Raw genomic sequence first — 18,194 nt, 5'->3', positions numbered from 1 at the left:
GTGAACCGCAAAGAATCCATGCAAACCAAATCATGGCTAATAGATCTGAGGGTGGGGAGATGGGAAAGAGGAGGGAAGCAAAGATGTTGCATCTGTGTTAAACTATTGTGAACAGCCTATGATTTCTTGACATTGGTTCATAGATGAGAAATAATTGATGGAGGAATGTACTATTATTAGGGCAAAAAGTGACATGAGCTGAAAAGACAACTAATAGATTCTTAAGATGCAAATAATGTTGTTTTAAGCTTTGAGAATAAATAATACTGTGCAAGGAGGCTTTTTTCTTTAACAGAAAAATTATAGTTATAAAAGAATAAATGAGGAAAAGGAAAAATAACCTCAAAAATTGAATATTTTGCACCTCAAAGGACTTTGTCAAGAAGGTGACAAGGCAGCCTACTCAATGGGAGAAAATATTTGAAAACCACATATGTGATAAGGGTTTAATACCCAGAATATATAAAGAAATCCTACAACTCAACAATGAAAAGACAACCCAATTTAAAAATGGTCAAAAGACTTGAATAGACATTTCTCCAGCTAGGATATGCAAATGGTTAACATTCTCAATATCACTAGTTATTAGGGAAGTGCAAATCAAAACCTCAATGAGTCATTTCACACTCACTAGAATGGCTACTATTTAAAAAAAGAAACTACAAGTGTTGGAGAGGATGTGGAGAAATAGGAACATGCATTCATTGCTGGTGGGAACGTAAAATGGTACAGCCACTGTGGGAGAGAGTTTGGTATTTCCATAGGAAGCTAAGTATAGAATTACCATATGGCCCAGCAATCCTGCTACTAGGTATATAGCCAGAAGAATTGAAAGTAGGAACTGGAACAGATATTTATACACCAATATTCATAGTGACATTATTCACAAAAGATGGAAGCAACCCAAGTCTCAGCTGATGAATGGATAAACAAAATGTGGTATACACATATAACAGAATATTCTTCAACCATAAAAAGGAAAAAAGTCCTGATGCATGCAACAACATAGATGAACCTTGAGGACATTATGCTGAGTGAAATAAGCCAGACACCTAAGGACAAATACTGTATGATCTCACTGATATCAACTAATTATAGTAAGCAAACCAATAGAGTTAGGATCTAGAATATAGGTTACGAGGGCATATATTGTGGTTAGAGAATGGGTAGTTGATGCTTAATTTGTACAGAATTTCTATTCAGTTTGCAAAGGTTTGGAAATGGATCATGGTGATGGTAGCACAATAATGTGAGTGTACTTAGCACTGAATTATATAGGTGAATGTGGTTAAAAGGGGAAACTTTAGGTTGTATATGTTACTGGAATAAAAAATAAAAGATAAAACACAGGACTATATCACTCAATGAACCCTACTGTAAACAATGGACTATAGTTAATAGTACAAATATAAAAATATTTCATAATTTATAACAAACATATGACATCAATACAAGGTGTTAATAATAGGATGGTAGATGCAGAAAAAATATACCCAATGTAAACCATGAGTTTTAGTTAATAGTGTATTTAATAATCTTTCATCAACTGTAACAAAGGTTAACTACTGTTAAGAAAAAGAGTACAATTATCAGTCTATTATTCAATCATTAACTTTACAATGTGTTCAGAGAAAAATTTATGAGGGTTGCTGGAAATTTAAAGCTTATTACCTAGAAAAGCATGTTCTTAGACACTCTCCCTTTCCTCAACAGGAGCAAGCAGACAAGGATGAGGCAAAAAGACCACTGCCCTTAGTAGGAGGCCTAGGGGTGAACTTTTCAAAGGCAGCATTAACAGACCCTGGAAGGGTAGAGAGCACAAATAGGCTGCACCCCTGGAGGGGTGACTGGCAGCCTCCCAGGTCTGCCCCTACAGAGTTGGTCTGTAGTGGCCCAGCCACTTTTCCTCCCCATGGAGGCCTCCCACACCCTTTTTTCTCAAGGCAGTGCTTTGAAAAATAACACCTTTTTTCTCCCATTTTTCTTATTTGAAAAGGAATACACAAGAAATTTGGGGGGAAAAAACACAAGGAAAAAACTTCCCACAGTCCCATAATTCTGAAATTCCAGTTACCACTTTATTGTGTATGAGTTGAATACTTTTTAAACTTGTTATTATAGTAATATATATACAACTCAAAATTTTCTACTTTAACCACTTTCAAGTGTACAATTCAATGTTATTTATTTAATTCATAATATTATGCTACCATCACCAACATCCATTACCTCAATTTTCATCTCAAACAGAAACTGAATTTTTAAAATTAAATTAACAGCCATCAGATTGCCCCTTGAGAGTAAATTATTTTATTCTTTTCCTTTTTTTTCTTTTTGAGGGGGGAATAAATTTATACATTTGCTGAAGTCAGGGTGGGACAATGTCTTACCATTGGGTATAGGAAGGAGAGAGAAAAGGGATTCAGAGGGGATGAGGAAGCTGCATGATGCAGGAGGAGGCATTTGTTGCATTGTGTGGATGGGTATTTTTGGAACTGTGAAGAATGTTAAATTAGGTCATGGCCAAAACAAGCAGTATAAACATTATGTCCAGAAAGCCAGAGCTCAGGGAGTCATGAGCACTGAAGCCCCTTAGGAACCTGCAGATATCTTTGGGGCAGGCTTATGGATCTCCACAGACTGTGGTGGAATTAAAGGGTTGTGGGGACCCAGGGCCCTGCTCCCTCCTCCATTATGAGCTGCATGCAGCCACCTACATGACCAGGAAAGTCATTAACTCCCATAATCACTGTTAATAACCAAATCTCATGAGACCTTGTTGTAACCAAATCTTGTAAGATTCTGTTGTATCCAAATCTTGCAAGACTCTGTTGTAGACAAATCTCATGAGATGCTGTTGAAACTCCATTTTTTGAGCTCTTTTGGTTATGTTTTGTTTTTTTAATTCAATTTTATTGAGATATATTCGCATACTATGCAGTCATACAAAGTGTAAAATCAATTGTTCACAATACCATTATATAGTTGTGCATTCATCACCAAAATCAACCTTTGAACATTTTCATTACCATACACACAAAAATAATGAGAATAAAAATTAAAGTGAAAAAGAACAATTAAAGTAAAAAAGAACACTGGGTGCTTTTTGTTTGTTTGTTTGTTTGTTTTTTTTTTTTTGTCCCCATTTTTCTATTCATCCATCCATACACTGGACAAAGGGGAGTGTGGTCCACTTTGGCTTTCCCAATCACATTGTCACCCCTCATAAGCTACATTTTTATACAAACATCTTCAAGATTCAAGGGTTCTGGGTTGTAGTTTGGTAGTTTCAGGTATTTACCACTAGCTATTCCAATTCATTAGAACCTAAAAAGGGTTATGTATATGGTGCATAAGAGTGCCCACCACAGTGACCTCTCAGCTCCTTTTGGAATCTCTCTGCCACTGAAGCTTATTTCATTTCCTTTCACATCCTCCTTTTGGTCAAGAAGATGTTCTCCATCCCATGATGCTGGATTCATATTCCTCCCTAGGAGTCATATCCCATGTTGCCAGGGAGATTCACTCCCCTGGGTGTCAAATCCCATGTAGCGGGGAGGGCAGTGCTTTCACCTGCCAAGTTGACTTATCTAGAGAGAGAGGGCCACATCTGAGCAACAAAGAGGCATTTGGGAGGAGGCTGTTAGGCACAATTATAGGCAGGCCCAGCCTCTCCTTTGCAGCCACATTCTTGCAAAGTGCAAGTCCCATGGTAGAGGGCTCAGCCCATCAAACCACCTCCTATGTCTGTGAGCACATCAGCAACCGTCAGGGAAACTCCATTTTTACAAGCCTCTATAAGCCCCCCACCCCACCCCCTAGCACTCCTTTCTCTCTCTCCACATGTAAGGCTGACTTCACTTTCCTGACCCACTGCCAGGAAGAATCATCTCCTGTTTTGTAAGTCCCTAACTGAACTCATGGGTAACTCCATGCAGGTGTGTTCTTTGGTCTTGAGGCCAGTCTATGTTGGACCACTTGGTGAGCCAGCCAGGAGACCAAGGAACCACCAATTGTAGTGGGCATGAGACCTGGGAAAGAAGACCCCCTGGGGGGAATCTCAGGATGGCCTGAAACCTCCATGTGAGGAAGGGTGGCTGCCCTTCTGGATGGGTGGGGGTTGCCAAGGGAGTATGGCAATGCCCATAACTCCTTAACAGATTGCTGGTTCTCCTGCAGCAGGCCACAGGGCAGTTTGGATTTCATAAAAAAAGGGAGAGCCATCAGGCCACTGTGGCTGTTGCATGGTCTGTATTAGGAGCTGTGCACTCAGTCACAAAGGAGGCTCTGGTAGTCAAAGCTGAGGTTTGTCACCTAGAAGAGGAACTTAAGTTAGAAAGAGACATGCAAATAGCCCAAGCAGATTTGAAGGATGCATTAAATGAGAGGCTGTACCACAAAGATGAAAGTTTAGGGACATTAGCATGCCAGTGTGCTAGAGTGAGAGAAGTGTGGGACCCCATTGATTTTTCTTCAGATGAGGATGAGCCTCCATCTTACTGGGAACCTGAAATTGAGGGAAGTAAGCATGTTTGTCCTGTGGTCCAACAAAAGATCAAAATGGAGCAAATACAACACCCCAATCCCCAGTCAGGGGGTTACGGTGCTGCAGCTGCCACTGCCCTAGCAGCTCCTCCTGATTGAAAGGTGCTGGTTACAATGTGGAATTATACTGCCACTGCATTATGGGAAATTTGGAATCAATACAGACAAAAAACTAAAGAAATTTTACCAAGTTGTATGCTGCACCTGTGGGACTGGCACAGAGGGAATACTGCTTTCAGGACATGAAATAAGCAAATTGGCCTTTATTACCATTCACCCTCCCCTCTGCCAATGTGTATATTCCTTAGCCACCTGGCCTGAGTCCAGCTCACTACTAAATTGGCTAGTGTCTCACTGTAAAAATCTTGGCTCAATGTGAGGGACATTCCCCAGGTCACCCCCTACTGGAGTAAGCTTCATGAATTACAAGATATACAAGGGGACTAAGAATGAAACAGGCACTTTATGCTAACTTTGTGGGACCAGATAAATAAAACTTTCACCATGGGCACAAAAACACAATCTTACATAGTGCCCCAAAACAATGGTACAGGACACTGGTGTCAGTTCTTAGCACATTGGTGGGGCAGCCCATCTCCAGGACTACCCACATAGTAGCAGATCTTGGAGAATCTGAGTGCCTAAGGTGAAAAGGAGCTGGAGTCAGGGCTACAGACCATGACCCAAAGAGACATTATGGTCCACACTGTGTGTCACACAGATAGATGTGAGCTGACCTAACAGCTGCTGGCACTAAAATTGAAGATATTGATAGACAGCTGAACCCTGTGCTAATAAGGTTATGGAGTAGGTTACCAAAAATGCAGAGATACACCAAATTTAGAACCAGATCACCAGAGGGAGAAATGAACTCTGGCTGTAAAATTGGACCTTAACAGTATAAAGAGCCCCCTTCTTCCCCTGCCAAGGAGGTGTGGCAAGCCTCTTTTCCCCTTTCATGGGGTATGGATCAAGATCCCCAGATAGGAGCTATATATGGGGACACTGAGGATCAGAGGCCACCTATTGAGTTAACTATTTTTTGGTCCCCCACTAATGAACATAGAGTTTTGGCACTAGTGACTACTGGAGCAGAATGTACCCTAATATATGGAAAATGAATTAAAGAAACATAACAATTATTACCAGGCAAAAGTCAAAATATCACTGTGAAAACTATGGTAGGTAAATTCCATCTCCAGTGCTGGCTGGTCAAAACTGTCCAAAGAGGTCATGCTAAGTGATCACCAATAAAGGTTCACTCCCCCAGATACACAGTGGCAATATGTCAATATAAGTTACCACAGGGCAATCAAAAAATCACTGCCACCTTTAAGGAACTGGCAGGGGAAGCAGGGGGCTCTTTGTACTGTTAAGGTCCAATTTTTCAGCCAGAGTTCATTTCTCCCTCTGGTGATCTGGTTCTAAATTTGGTGTATCTCTGCATTATAATCCCCACTCACAGCCCATTTAATACCCCAGTCTGGCCAGTGAAAAAGCCTGATGGTACCTGGCAGGTGACTATTGATTATAGAGAACTTAACAAAGTAACTCCTCCTTTGTTTGTAGTTCCACAAACATAGCTACTTTGTTGCAGGACATAAATGGTTAATTGGGCCAGTTTCATTTTTTTTTTTTTTAATTCAGTTTTATTGAAATATATTCACAAACCATACAGTCATCCATGGTATACAATCAACTGTTCACAGTATGATCATATAGTTATGCGTTCATCACCACAATCTATTTCTGAACATTTTCTTTACATCAGAAGGAATCAGAATAAGAATAAAAAATAAAAGTGAAAAGAGAATACCCAAACCATCCCCCCATCCCACCCTATTTGTCATTTAGTTTTTACTCCCATTTTTCTACTGATTTTTTTTCAATCTTTTAACTTTGTTTATCAAAAAATTAAAAACAAACAGGCAAACAACAACCAAAAAAACCCCACATTTCAAACAAAGCAATGGATTAAGGAAAACAAATAACCTAAAATAATTACTTTGCTTCCAATATGTTCCTACCATACCCCAAGAAAATTAATAAACCATGTCCAAACAGAGGAGTAAGAAAAACAAATAATCTAAAATAACTACATTGCTTCCAACATGTTCCTACCATACCCCAAGAAAATTAACAACCCCTAAGAAAACAAAGGAATAAGAGAAAAAAAAAACCTAAAATAACTCTATTGCTTCCAACATGATCTTACTATATCCAAGAAAGTTTACAAACCATAATCATTCCTGAGCATTCCCATAACATTGAGATTACCCTCCATAGTTTATCTGTTCTTATTAGATTATCATTCCCCCTCCACTAATTGGTATCTCTAGGTCCCCTACATTCTACAGTATAAAAGGGCCAGTTTCATTTTGTACTAGATTTTGCTAAAGCCTTTTTTAGCATTTCTTTAGATCCCTCAAGCAACCCTGCATTCACCTTCATGTGTGTGTGGGGGAGGAAACAATGTTGGACTTTTGCCATGCTATCACAGGGATATCATCATTGTCCCACTATTTGCCATGTTTGGTAGCTCAGGATTCTAAAATGTGGAAACCTCTGGCAGAGGTCACTCTTTCATTATATTGATGATGTTATGTTGACAAATAACTCTCTTGCAGAATTGGAAACCACTGCTAAGACTATTCCCTCTGCTATTGTTGATAAAGTGCAAAATTGCCCCACTCCACATACTCCTAAACAGCTCATGGCTTTCCTTGGTTGTTGAGTTATTGGAGACTGTTTATACCCTATTGAGTATTGATTCTAAAACCTTTGAATCTTCTAGTTAGGAAAGGAAAAACATGGGAATGGGATGTTCCACAGCAGGCTGCTTTTGAAAAAGCCAAACAGGCTGCTGCACAGGCTCAGGCTTTATAGGAGGGTGAACCCAGATGTGCCTTATGAATTAGATGTGGTCAGAACCAATATTGGCTTTGGGTAGGGCTTGTCACAAAAGCAAGAGGCAAAGTGGGTTCCCATTGGCTTTTGTTCTCAGCTCTGGACCTCAGTCCCTCAGAAAACAACTATGTGCTGCCTATAATACCTTATTGAAAGTTGAAGACTTAACACAGAAATGCCCTATGAAAATAAGAACTGCCATCCCCATTCAGGGGTGGAGACAGGACAGTGTCATTAAGCCTCTGGCAGTGCACAATTGAGCATATTAACAAAATGGAAGGCTTATCTGCCACGGTGCAGCATTTTCAACAAGAGCCCTTTAAGCACAGAGACACACGATATCTTAGGAACAGTTTCTTGTGTGGAAAAACATTTGCCCTTCCCTGCTGATCCACCTGACATGGCTGTTTCTCTGCCCACCATTAATGGGTATAGCAATATTTTTGAGACTGCCTTGTATACTGATGGATCAGCACACAGGCAGCCTACTACCTGGATGGCAGTAGTCATGCAACCTAGTACAGACATTATATGGCGGGAAATCAGGACTATGCAAAGCAGCCAATAGGTTGAATTAAAGGACTGTGTGGATGGTCACTGTTCATGAACCTGGAGATGCTTTAACTATTTGTACTGACAATTGGGCAGTTTGCCAGGGTCTGACAGTATGAATGACCATGTGGAAACAAGAGCAATGGACTGTTGTGAGAGGACATCTGGACTGTCATAAGCAAAATTTAACCATGTTTATTGTCCCTGCCCATAACACTGATTCTTTACCTGGCAATATTGAAGCAAATTCTTTAGCAAAAATACATAGCCTAGAAAAGCCTTTTCTGGGGTCCCCATACATTTGGACAGTGATAGAAGGACCCCCTTTACTGGACAACTAACCCAAGCCTGGGCTACTGAACATGATGTCTTATGGATATTTCATTTGCCTTACAACTCCACAGCAGTGGGGTTAATTGAAAGAATGAATGGGATTTTTAAAAATCAGTTAAAAGAGAACAAGCAATCTCTGCAGCAGTGGACACACTAGTTGTATCCAGCCCTCACCAACCTCAATTCACAGTCCCAACCAGCTGCTCCCACTCCCATTAAATTAGTAATAACTGGACCTATGCAAGCCTGCAAATACAGGTAAAGGGACCAGTGATGATACAACTGGTAATGAAAATAACTTGCTCCTGCCTGTACCACAAATCCTAGTAATTAAGGAAAATAAGGCCAATTGGCTGTGGTCCTTGCCAATATAGCCCAGATGGCTGGGAATCTGAAGCCCATGAGATATTGGTGTTACCTAAGATTTAAGCATTAAGCCACAGTTTATACATAAAATGTAAAAGTTATATATATAACCAACCCATGACTGTCCCTATACCTCAAGGTACTGTATGTGTGACTTTGTGGACACTTATTATGCCTAAGCTAACTGTAGATTTAACTCCAGATCTAAAACCTCCTCATAACACCCATTTCTGAGGCACTCTCTGTCCACATGGAAAATTAGCTTTTACATTGTTATATCAGCAGGGATTACCCTTATTGTTCTCCATAAACATCTTTCTTTTGCTTCAACTGTAACCCCTGTGAATTGGACTACATGGAACACCCTGCTGGCCTGGTGGAATTCAATGCATTAGAAAATAAGACTGAAAATCACAGATTTTATCAATTGTCATTAGCAGCTCTTTGTGGGGTTGTTATCTCTGTGGGGGGGGGGGGGTCTGTTAGTGTTCTGTTGTCTCTTATCCTGCAATGTCTGTCCTGTGGTCAATGTAGTCTGCTGCATGGGAGTGGATTGTGGGGACCCAGGGCCTGGGGCCCCACCCCTTCCTCCATTATGAGCTGACAGCTGCCTACATGACCAGGAAAGACATTAATTCCCCAAATCACTGTTAATAACCAAATCTTGTGAGATCCTGTTGTAAGCAAATCTCATAAGACCCTGTTGAAGCCAAATCTTGTGAGATCCTGCTGAAGTTCCATTATCACAAGCCTTTAAAATCCACCCCCCTCCTTGGCAGTCCTCTCTCTCTTTCTGCACAGAGCACTGACTTCACTTTCCCAAGCTGCCACCAGGAAGAATTGTCTTCCGTTTTATAAGCTGTGCCAGTTTGAATGTATTGTGTCCCCCAAATGCCATTATCTTTGATGTAGTCTTGTGGGGCAGACATTTTGGTGCTGATAACATTTGCTTGGAATGTGCCCCACCCAGCTGTGGGTGATGACTCTGATGAGATATTCCCATGGAAGCATGGCCCCACCCATCCAGGGTGGGCCTTGATCAGTGGAGCCATATAAATGAGCTGACTCAAAGAGAAGGAACCCAGTGCAGCTGTGAGTGGCGTTCTGAAGAGGAGCAAGCTTGCTAGAGAGGAACATCCTGGAAGTAAGCCATTTTGAAACCAGAACTTTGGAGCAGATGTCAGCCACGTGCCTTCCCAGCTAACAGAGGTTTTCTGGATGCCATCTGCCATCCTCCAGTGAAGGTACCCGATTACTGATGTGTTACCTTGGACACTTTATGGCCTTAAGACTGTAACTGTGTAACCAAATAAACCCCCTTTATAAAAGCCAGTCCATTTCTGGTATTTTGCATTCTGCAGCATTAGCAAACTAGAACATAAGCCCTTAATTAAACTCATAGGTAACTCTATACCAGGTGTGTTCTTTTGTTGTGAGGCTAATCTGGGTTGGGACAGGTAGAAAAATTCCACCTGGAATTTTGAGGGAAGGAAAAATATCCAGCTGGGTTATGTGTTTGTGCTAGAAGTCCTAGAAATTTCCATTGAAATCATACTGTTATGATGTATGTATATTTTTTCTTTTTAAAAGATTTTTTGTTCCTTTTATTTACTTTATATTCTTGAACATTTCCTTTGTCTATTGAAAACATTTAATCACCTAGATAAAATGCTGACTCCTAAATTTGCATGTTGAGGTTGTGTCTATGGCAGTAACTTTTAAGGAAAACCTCTCTGCCTGATTTTGTGTTCAGAAGGCTGAAAGGTCACTTCTAAATTATTGATTGGGACTGCTTTTTCCTTAACCAAGCTGCCCTCCTGGCTCTTTATGTGACCCTACCTGCTCAAACCCCACCCTGATTTCCTTGAAAGTAATCTTGCAGCTATGAGACTGCAGAGAAAACAACTCTGACTGCAAAAAGCAACTTCAGACACTAGCTAGCTACTCCAAGTATCAAACCCCGCTCCTCTCTTCCTTTCCTACTATCCTTGCCTAGACTATAAAAGAAAATAATGAAACAGTGGCAAACTATTGTCACCACCTCAAAGCTATTTGGAAGGAAAACTTGGGGCTTGAATTAAATTATCAAATAGAATCTTTTAATGGATTAAAACCCAAATTACATGATATCTTGCAGAAGAACAATATGTAAGACACTCTTAAACAAATTGTAAATTCTCTATCCAATAACGATACTTGCTGGTATTGTAAAGAAAAATACCATAGGGCCTGAGAATGCTCAGCCCCAAGAAAAGGTAAGAGAACAAGGCAAACCTTCCTGCAATGGAGAACATGTCAAACAATGACTCCCCTCCAAGGTAGTTACCCATCTTTGCCCTCAATTGCCTTTTAAGCATACAGGTAAATTATACTGCAAGTTGAGGGACACTCTACTATTACCTGAAATTGTTGAACTGTAATCCAGTAGACTTGATATTTGATGATTGTATAACTATATAGCTTTTATCCTGTCACCATATAACTGTAAAACTCTTGTGACTAACACTGCCTTTATCCAGTGTATGGGTAGATGAGTAATAAAATAAAGACATGTATAAAAACATAGGTCAGGAATATGAGGGGAAAATAACCCTACATAAACTATGGACAGTAGTAACAGTACTACTTTAATAATCTTTCATCAATTGTAACAAATGTAACTACTGTTAAAAAATAGTAGAATTACAAAAAAAGGTTATCAATTGTAACAAATCTTCCATACCAATGCAAGTGTTGGTGGTCGGATAATGTATAAGAATCCTCTATTTTTTTGTATGATTGTTCTATAAACCCACAGCTTCTCTAATAAAAAAGCTTTTTAAAAATAGAGTATAAAGAGAATAAAATGAGCTATTAAAACTTTGATTTCAACAAAAAAATAGTTGACGGAGTGTTCTAGTTTGCTAATGCTGCCAGGATGCAAAACACCAGAAATGGACCAGCTTTTATAAAGGGGCTTTATTTGGTTATGAAGTTACAGTCTTAAGGCCATAAAGTGTCCAAGGTAATGCATCAGCAATTGGGTACCTTCACTGGAGGATGGCCAATGGTGTCCAGGAAACCTCTGTTAGCTGGGAAGGCACGTGGCTAGCATCTGCTCCAGAGTTCTGGTTTCAAAATGGCTTTCTCTCAGGACATTCCTCTCTAGGCTTCAGTTCCTCAAAACTGTCACTCTTAGTTGCTCTTGGAGGCTTTGTCCTCTCAGCTTCTCCAGACAGAAGTCTGCTTTCCAAGGCTGTCTCCAAAATGTCTCTGTAAACTGCAGTTCCTCTCTCAGCTCCTGTGCATTCTTCAAAATGTCCCTCTTGGCTGTAGCAAGCTCACTCCTTCTGTCTGAGCTTATATAGTGCTCCAGTAAACTAATCAAGGCCCATGCTGAATGGGCAGGGGCACAACTCCATGCAAATTATCCAATGAAAGATTTCACCCACAGTTGAGTGATCACATCTCCATGGAAACATCCAATCAAAAGTCTCCAGCCCAATCAACACCAGTACGTTTCCTGCCCACACGACTGCATCAAAGATAATGGCATTTGGGGGGACATAATACATCCAAACCAGCACAGGGAGTTTATTACCACTATACCAACCCTATAAGAAATGCTGAAGGGAGCTCTTCAGGATGAAAGAAAGTACACTAGACAGTAACTTAAAGACGTATGAAGAAATAAAGGCCCATAATAAAGATAATGGCATGGGTCAATATAAATGCCAGTATTATTGTATTCTTAATACAATACAATATTTATTTCTTACACAATCTACAATATAAATGCATAAGAAATAACCATATTTCTCTGTTGGGCACACAAAGTATAAAGATGTAATTTATGACAAAAACAAGATAAAGGGGGGAAGGGTATAGGGACAGAGATTGTGCATACTATTGAAATTAATTTGGTATTAATTCAAACTAGATTGTTATAGATTTAGGACGTTAAAAGTAAATCCCATTGTAACCACAAAGAAAATATCTAAAAATTTTAAAGAAAAGGAAATGAGAAGGGATAAAGCTGTTTCGCTACAAAAGTTCAACTGTATGCAAAAGACAGTGGCAATGGGGGAAATGACAAGCAAATAAAAGGTATAAGATGTACAAAAAAACAAATGGAAGCAAAGTGACTGATATCAGTCCTGCTTTATCAGTAATTATTTGAATGTAAATGTTGGATTGAACTTTCAAATCAAAAGGCTGATATTGGCAGAAAGGATTGACAAAAAGAGCATGATCCATATATATGCTGTTTACAAGACACTCACCTTAGACTGAAAGACACAAATATATTGAAAGTGAAATGTTGCAATACTATATTTCATACCAATAGTACCAAAAAGAGAGCAGGGGTGGCTATACTAACATCACACAATATAGACTTTAAGTCAAGAACTGTTACAAAAGACAAAAAAGGATGTTAAACATTAATAAAAGAGTAATTCATCAAGAATGTGTAACATACATGCACCTAGTAACAGAGCCCTAAAAACATGAAGCAAACATTGATAGAATTGAGGGAAGAAATAGTTCTCCAATAATAGTTGGAGACGTCAATACACCACTTTCAGTAATGACTAGAACACCCAGAGAGAAGATCAATAAGGTAAATCTAATGGGCATATACAGAACACTCCACCCAATAACAGCAGAATACACGTTCTTCTTAAGTACCCAGGGATCATTTTCCAGGATAGACCATATGTTGGTAACATAATGAAAGATTGAAATCATACCAAGCATCTTCTCTGACCACAATGGAATTAAGCTAGAAATCAATAACAGAAGGAACACTGTAAAAATCACAAATATTTGGAAATTAAGCAACACACTCTAAAACAATCAATGGGTCAAAGAGAATCACAAGGGAAATAAGACAAATTTTAGATATGAATGAAAATAAAAATACAACATACCTAAATTTATGAAATGTAGCACAGGCAGTGCTCAGAGGGAAATTTATAACTGTAAATATCTACATTTAAAAAGAAGAAAAACCTCAAATCAATAACATAACTTCACATCTTGAGGAGCTAGAAAAAGTGGAACAAACTAAACCTAAAGTTAGTAGAACAAAGGAAATAATCACATTCAGAGAATAAATGAAATAGATATTAGAAAAAGAAGTGAGAGAATCAATGAAACCAAGTTGGTTCTTTGCAAAGATCAACAAAATTGACAAACCTTTAGGTGGACTGGCAAAGAAAAAAAGAGAAAAGAGACAAATAACTAAAACCAGAAATAATCATTTGGAAATTATTAGTTATCTCCAGAAATTAAAAGGATTGTAAGAGAATACTATGAACAATTATATGCCTACCAATCAGACAATCTAGAGGAAATGGGCAAATTTCCAGAAATGCACAATTTACCTAAATTGACTTATGAAGAAAGAGATCTCAACAGATCTCAACAAATAAAGAGGTGGAATCAGTATTCGAAAGCCTCCCAACGGAGTCTGCATCCGTATCCTGAGTCCTGGCCTCTTGCCTTACTCCCCAGACAACATAAGCTTCACCACCCACTCTACCACCTTCTCCATCACTACCAATCCCTGGGTTCAGTCCAGTTGCCCAGCCACCGGGTCCAGCCAGCCAGCAGTGCGGCCAGCATCTATGTGAGCGCTGGGGCTCAGGCTCCCAGATCTCTGTGTCCCGCTCCTTTAGTTCCCATGGTGGCTGGGGGCCTGGGGGCTTGGCTGGCAGGGTGACTGGTGGGATGGCCAGGGGTCTGAGGAGAATGAGGGGCATCCAGGGTGAGAAGGAGACCATGCAAGCCCTGAATGACTGCCTAGCCTCCTACCTGGACTGGGTGAGGAGACTGGAGACAGAATTGGAGACTGGAGAGCAAAATTTAGGAACACCTGCAGAAGAAGGGACCCCAGGTCAGGGACTGGAGCCACTACTTCAAGATCATTGAGGAACTGAGGGCTCAGATCTTTGAAATTTCTGTGGACAATGCCCACATCGTTCTGCAGATTGACAATGCCCGGCTCACTGCTGATGACTTCAGAGTCAGAGTCAAATACGATACTGAGCTGGCCATGTGCCAGTCTGTGGAGAGCGACATCCATGGGCTCTACAAGGTCATTGATGACACTGTCACTCAGCTGCAGCTGGAGATGGAGATCGAGGCTCTCAAGGAGAAGCTGCTCTTCATGAAGAAGAACCATGAGGAGGAAGTAAAAGGCCTACAAGCCCAGATTGCCAGGTCTGGGCTGACCATGGTGGAGGTGGATGCCCCCAAGTCTCAGGACCTCAGCAAGATCATGGGAGACATCCAAGCCCAGTATGATGAGTTGGCTCAGAAGAACTGAGAGGAGCTGGACAAGTACTGGACTCAGCAGATTGAAGAGAGCACGACAGTGGTCACCTCTCAGTCCGCTGAGATAGGAGCTGCTGAGATGACACTCACGGAGCTGAGACGTACTCTCCAGTCCTTGAAAATCGACCTGGCCTCCATGAGAAACATGAAAGCCAGCCTGGAGAACAGCCTGCAGGAGGTTGAAGCCCACTATGCCCTGCAGACTGGAGTCAGAGCTGGCATAGACCCGGGCAGAGGGGCAGCACCAGGCCCAGGAGTATGAGGCCCTGCTGAACATCAAGGTCAAGCTGGAGACCGAGATTGCCACCTATCGCCACCTTCTAGAAGACAGAGAGGACTTTGGTCTCAGCAATGCCCTGGGCAGCAGCAACTCCATGCAAACTATCCACAAGACCACCACCTGCAGGATCATGGATGGCAAAGTGGTATCTGAGACCAACACCACCAAAGTTCTGAGACACTGAAGCAGCAGAAGCAGGGTGCTCCTTGGGGAACTGGTGACCAATAAAAACTTCTGCATCTTAAAAAAAAAAAAAGCCTCCCAGCAAAGAAAAGTCCAGGGCCAGATGGCTTGACTGGTGAATTCAACCAAACATTCAAAAAATTAACAACAATCCTTTTCAAACTCTTCCAAAAATTGAAGGGGAGTGAACTTTTCCTAACTCATTTTATGAGTCTAACCAATGTTACAGAGATTTGTATGTGGAAGCAACCCAAGTGTCCATAAATGGATGCATGGATTAAAAATTGGTGTATATACATACAATGGAGTATCATCCAGCTATAAAAAAGAGTGAAGTTCTGGTACATGGTGCAATGTTGGATGAACCTGGAAGACATCACATTGAGTGAAATAAGCCAGACACAAAAGGACAGATGTATGATTTCACTTATATGAAATAATTAGAATATGCAAATCACAGAATTAGAAATTAGAAGAGCAGAGTTAGGGGGTGGGGAAATGAAAATTAATGTTTAATTGGTAGAGTTTCCATTTGGGTGATGGAAAGTTTTTGTAATGAATAATGTTTATGGAAGCACAACATTGTGAATACAAATACACCACAGAATTATACACTTGGAAGTGGTTGCAATGGGAAATTTTATATTGTATATATGTCACCACAATGACATAATTTTAAAAATCCATAGAACTGTGCAACACAAAGATTGAACTCTAATGTAAACTATGGGCTTTAGTTAATAATATCATTCTAAGAGTATTGGTTCATCAATTCTAACAAGTGTACAACACTAATGCAAAATGTCAATAATAAAGAAAACTGTGGAAACTCTGTGCTCTCTGCATGGTTTTTCTGTAATTCTGCAACTGTCCTAAAAATAAAAATTAAATATAGGACTAAAGAGGAACTCCTTTGATTTAATTAAGAGCATCTGCAAATAGACCGCTAAAATTTTACTTAATCATGAAAGACTGAATGTTTCCTCTAATATAAGGAATAAAGGCAAGGATGTCTGCTCTCATCATTATTATTCAACATATAGCTGGATGTTCTTGCCAGTGCAATAAGACAAGAAAAATAAATAAAAGTCAGATAGATCAGAAAGGAAGAAATAGCCCCTATTTGCAGATGATATGATTTTCTACATAGAAAGTTCCAAGGGATCCACAAATAACTCCTAAAACTAACAAGTGAGCTCAATAAGGTCACAGGGTACTATATACTAGCAACATAATAAAGGTGTCAACTCTCTAAATTGGTATCAAGGTTCAAGGTAGATTCTATCAAAATATCAGTGAGGCTTTTTGTATATATAGACAAGATTATTCTAAAACTTGCATGTAAAGAAAAGGAATTAGAATAGCTAAAAACAATTTTGAAAAAGAAGAGAAAATGTGGGAGAAATCAATCTACTCAACTTCAGTGCTTTTTATAGCTAATCAAAATTGGATGATTAGTGGAGGTACAGGTACATAGATAAATGGGTCATAAACAATGTGGAGACCCAAGGCCTGGGCTCCCCTTCCCTAATGGGGAATGGGGCCCCACAGCACATAGCAGCCTGAGTGACCAGGACAGAAGTTGAAGGTCATCAGACCTCCTCAAAAAAGAAAGTATGTACAGATGGCATTGTAAACAAAGCATTGAAACCCCCCTCCCCTGATCACTGTTGATAACAAATCTCCAGGCCCCTGTGTCATGAGGCCCTGGTAAAACTCTATTCTCATACCCTATGGAATATCTTTGTCCTAAACCCTTAGAAGCTGTCCCTTTGCACCCCCACACTTGTGAAGTACTAATTCCATTTTCCTCAGATGGCCACAATGGGGGATGTTTTTAAGTCCTAATAAATCCATGTCTCACTCTGTACCTGACATGTTCTTTCGTCTTAGAGCTGCACTGGCCCAAGTCCTCCAAGAGCTGGGTTGGAACAAAGGAGAACCCAGAAATAGAACCACACAAATATTCCTAACTGATTTTGACAAAGGAAAATAAGCAATTCAATGGAAGAAAGATAGCCTTTTCAACAGACGCAATTAATATCCATGGACAGAAAAGATGAACCTTGTCCTAAGTCTCAGATATTATGAAAAAAATTACTCAAAAATGGATCATGGACTTAAATTTAAAACATAAATCTTGTAGAATAAAAGCATGGAAGAAAATCTTTGAAATCTAGAGCTAATCAAAATGTTCTTAGACTTGACACCCAAGGTATAATCCATAAAAGAGAAAACTGATGATCAGGACTTCATCAAAAGGAACAACTTTTGCTCTACGAAAGACCTGGTTAAGAGAATAAAAAGACAAATTACAAAATAAGAGAAATATTTCCAAGCCACATGTCTGATAAAGTACTGATATCTAGAATATACAAAGTATTTTCAAAACTCAAGAGTAAAAAATCAAACAATTCAACTAGAACATGGGTACATGATTATGGAGACATTTCACCCAAGAAGGTATTCAGGTAGCAAATAAGCACATGAAAAGATGTTTGACATCATAAGCCATTAGGGAAATGCAAATTAAAACCACAATATGCTGTCACTACACACCTAGAAGAATCACCAAAATAAAAAATAGTGATAATACTAAATGCTGATGAGAATGCAGAGAAATTGGATCACCCATTCACTGCTGGTGGGAATATAAAATGGTAAAACTACTCTGGAAAACAGTTTGGCAGTTTTAAAATATATATATATA

General features: G+C 39.8%; 1 pseudogene; it reads left to right on the top strand.

Annotated features, from left to right (window-relative positions):
• Nucleotides 1–4,344: 4,344 nt before the first annotated feature.
• Nucleotides 4,345–15,485, top strand: LOC119540862 (annotated as a pseudogene).
• The last annotated feature ends 2,709 nt before the right edge of the window (nt 15,486–18,194 follow it).

The sequence above is a fragment of the Choloepus didactylus genome, chromosome 7 (genome assembly GCF_015220235.1).
Source record: "Choloepus didactylus isolate mChoDid1 chromosome 7, mChoDid1.pri, whole genome shotgun sequence".
NCBI classification, from domain to species: Eukaryota; Metazoa; Chordata; class Mammalia; order Pilosa; family Megalonychidae; genus Choloepus; species Choloepus didactylus.
This window is presented reverse-complemented; position numbering and strand designations above follow the sequence as displayed.